A 4063-nucleotide genomic window follows, 5' to 3' on the forward strand; every position below is an offset into this window, starting at 1 on the left:
GGGGACAGAGAATGCCCCCTCACTAGTCTTAGCAAGGGAGCTATATACTTTTTTAATTGGTTATTACAGTAAATCAAAAGAATGACTCAAGGTTGTAAAGGTCTTCCTAGACCAACTCCCATAATTTACATTTTAAGATGACAGGATTAGAACTAACAGTAGAAAGATCTTACCAGACCCACTCCCATAATGTACATTGTAAGATAACAGGATTAGTCATTAGGTCCTCAGGAAGGAGAAACATATCCTCAAGCAGGATACATTGTTGTTATGTAATCCTTAGTACAGAGTTTAAGCTGAGTTGTTTTGTTGTACAATCATCAACTCTAGGCTTAAAGAAAAAAAATGTTTTATGAATAAAACAAACAAACACGTTTGTCCTTTTGTCCTCCTTGAGAACTCCAGACCCCTATCTCCTCTTTGAGAACACCAGATGCTCTCTCCTCTTTGGGGATCCCGGACTTTTATCAACCTACCTAGAAATTGACTCTCTCATTCCCCGCTTTTCTTTTAGGAGAATGATGTTGCCAAGGGAAAGGGGCGTCGTTTTTCGTTCCATAACTACTTCCTGCTGTTGAGGGGCGTCATTCCTAAATTGTTGAGGCAACATATTCTCCTAGCCCTCATACTGAGGGTCTCTGATCCAGGGGCCCCACGTAATAGTTGAAGGAGGCTGTGGCACTCCTAGGAGCCTGGACAACCATTTGTAACTTAAAAGCTTTCAGACAGTTAGAAACAAATCCAGTTACACAGTTGCAGATGCAGGGAGCAAACAGTAAAAACAGAACAATTAGAATTATTACAATTAAGATAGTTTTGACTATGGGGAGCTAGTTAACCTTTCCCAAAGTGAGGTGACTGAAGCTTCAAGAGAATCCATAGCCTGAATCATCTTGTTCGTGTGTTTAGTATGTGAGTAGCATTAGTACTCACATCTGGTATATGTGTGCAACTTTGGGTATGAATAATGGCACAAGTTCCTCCTTGTGCGGCTGTTAGAATATCTAAGGCCAATCTGTTTTGTAAAACCGCCTTTCTAATTTGTATTTGTTTAGCATTAAGGGCTGAACTAGCTTTGTAAGAATCTTGTAAAGCCTGTTGAGTTAAGTTAGTCAGAGCATCAACTCGTAGCATAACATCTGTGTCCCCAGAGAGGGGATGGATATTGCAGCCAGATAATCATACCAGTGAAATACAGACCTTGCCCAACGAGTTTTAAGGTGCAGCAGATCAGCAGGATTCTCTGGAAGCTCTGAAAATATGAAGCCACGAGTAAAAGCTAGACCTAGGGTGCACCTCCCTATCCAGCCAGGGGGAAGCCATGCCCATAGATAAGAGCCACATATCCAATAGGTCCTGTTGGGAGCAAACCAGCGTGACTGAGGGATCCAGTCCCAATGAGTTCCTGGCCAGGCAAAAGGAGGGCCTGAACTGGAATTGGAAAACACAGGAATGATGACATTGCATATTTCTTGAGGCAAAAATCCCAATTGTTTCCGATCCTTTTAATTAAGTTGTCAGCTAACTTCTGGGGATGGCTCTATTTGTTCCCAGCTTATGGGAGCATTAGGTAGTAGGCGTCCCTTTTCAGGAGTTAGCCATATGACCTCATCCCATATTTGATAAACATTAGGCAGGAAACCATGAGATCTAGACCCATTTACTTTCTTAATGTTCAGCAAAATAGACATTAAATCAAGATACTGTATGATCAAAGTTGAAAGTCACATTATATCCATAGTTAAGGTACAGAGTGTTACACCAGTCCATTTTAGGATTGCTAGATGTCATCAGATTAAAGAGAAGCATCACATGTGATTGTTGTTGGTGAAGATATTTTCACAGAGTTGAAGAAAGTCTTTTCCTTGAAATGGAAAAACCCACCATGGGAACACTTCAACTGATGAAGAGGGGAGCACTCCGCAGACCCAGCAATTAGACCGATTGTGGAATGCAGCATGAGAATGAGCCCAGGACAGAAAGGCGTTGTCTTGAGGGTCAAATGGCAGACTCGGGACGTTTGGAGTCAGCAGAAGCAGGCCCATGTAGATTATCAGGCCCATCTGAAAAGTAAAAGGTAAAAGCATAGAGGATAAAGACGTAAAATGACATGGTTTAGTTTTGGTCAGGGTGCCATTTCTTAACTTGAGTGTGGTGCACCCAGGAATCAATTCCTGACACCTTGACAGCTGTGGGAGAAGAAAGAATAACCTGGTAAGGGCCTTCCCAGAGGGGCTCGAGAGACTGATCTCCAGATCCCAATGTCTTTTTCAAGACCTCGGTGCCTGGTTCAGAGGCTTGTTTGACTCAGGCTGGGTCAGGAGTCACCTCCCAGTTTCCGTAATGTCTGTTGAAAGGCTGAAAGCTGCGTCACATAGTTAATTCTAAGGCTTCGGGGTCTATAACGATGTCTGTGCATAAGAAGGGTCTTCCATAGATACATTCAAAGGGGGACAAGTCCTTCCTTTTTAGGGGCAGTCTGAGCCCTCATTAAAGCTATGGGTAGAACTTTAAGCCAATCGTCCTGTGTCTCTTGAGTTAATTTACATAGATGTCTCTTAATAATGTCATTAGCCTTTTCAACTTTTTCTGAAGATTAGGGTCTCCAGGAACAGTGTAAGTGATACTCTATTCCTAGAGCTTTCGACATCCCTTGAGTTACAGCAGCTTTAAAGGTGGAGCGTTATTGCTCTGAACTTTAGAGTTTAAGATCCCACTTACATCATGACAAGTCAGTACAGTGAGATTTCGCCCATTCCTTAACCTCAGGCTTTAATGGATACTGCTTTTGATGTGGAAATAGGTGAGGGTCTTTGAGCTTGATAGGGACAAGAACAGTATTTTGTGCTCAATCCACAGTTTTTCCATCAGCCCACACTTTAGGATTTACATTTTGTTCAATTAATGGGAGAGAAAGAGCAGACTCCATATTCATGAAAACAGAGGCCTGGACCTTCCTCAGTCTGTCCCTCCTGAGAAGGGGTGAGGGGGACTCTGGCATGATCAGAAACTCGTGGGAAAACAGCACAGAGTCCCGGTTGCAGCTTAAAGGATGACTGAATATTTCAGTCATAGCGTTTGGCTCATCCTGACAGTCCCATTACAGTAGTGGATCAGGAGGAAAGCAGACCAGGGGCTTCAGTGAGCACAGAGAAAGTTGCCCCAGTGTCCAAAAGAAAATCGACTGATTGGCCCCCCACAGTTATTAATACCCGGTGTTCCTCGGGTGTTATTAGAACAGGAGCTTGTGTGGGGATCCCTGGGCACCTTCAGTCCTGATTGTCCTGAGAGTCTGACCCCTGAGACCTGTGCCTCTGGGGGCAGTCTCTCCTCCAGGGTGGTCCTTTACAGACCAGACAGGGAGCCAGGGGCGGCTTAGACCCCTGAGAGCAACTTCGCTTGAGATGCCCCTCCTTTCCACAGTAATAGCAAGCCCATCCCTTTTCACCTGGGTTCCTCTGGACATTTTTCTCTTCAGGCTGATTCATAGCAGTTTTCATAGCCATCACTAGAGCCTGAGCCTTTTCTTTGGTTCTTTTCTGTTGTCCTTTCCCCTTCTCATATTCTCTACTCTAATATACCATCTGAGCCACCTGTAACAGTGTTTTAAAGACTGATTTGGCCCAAACGCCTGTGTTTGTAACTTACAGCAGATATCTGGAGCTGACTGAGTGACTGAGTGAGAAATCTATCTTTTAAGATCATTCCTCCTCTGCACATTTGGGATCAATGTCAGTAAACTTGTGGAGAGCCTCCCGTAGTCTATCTAGGAATTTACCAGGAGTTTCCTTCTCTACCTGTTCTATGTCAGCCAACTTAGCATAATTTAGAGGCTTAGTTCAAGCTCTCTTAAGCCCTTCAATAATGCAATTGACAAAGTGGGTCTGCTCCTATCTCCCTTCCTCTTTGTGATAATCCCAGTCTGGCTCTGCTGTGGGAACTGCTTGGCTCCCTGTAGGGAGGGCTAGTTGGTGTTCCCTCTTTCCCCTTGTCTCATGTTCAAGCCATTCATCTCCAAAAATAGTAACTTCCCCAAAAACTCAAGCTCTCGAGTCACGAGTCA

The 4063-nt window shown here is 44.0% G+C and overlaps 1 pseudogene; it reads right to left on the reverse strand.

Annotated features, from left to right (window-relative positions):
* Positions 1–360: 360 nt before the first annotated feature.
* Positions 361–2072, reverse strand: LOC133242484 (endogenous retrovirus group PABLB member 1 Env polyprotein-like; annotated as a pseudogene).
* Positions 2073–4063: the final 1991 nt, after the last annotated feature.

This window comes from Bos javanicus, chromosome X (assembly GCF_032452875.1).
Source record: "Bos javanicus breed banteng chromosome X, ARS-OSU_banteng_1.0, whole genome shotgun sequence".
Taxonomy (NCBI): Eukaryota; Metazoa; Chordata; class Mammalia; order Artiodactyla; family Bovidae; genus Bos; species Bos javanicus.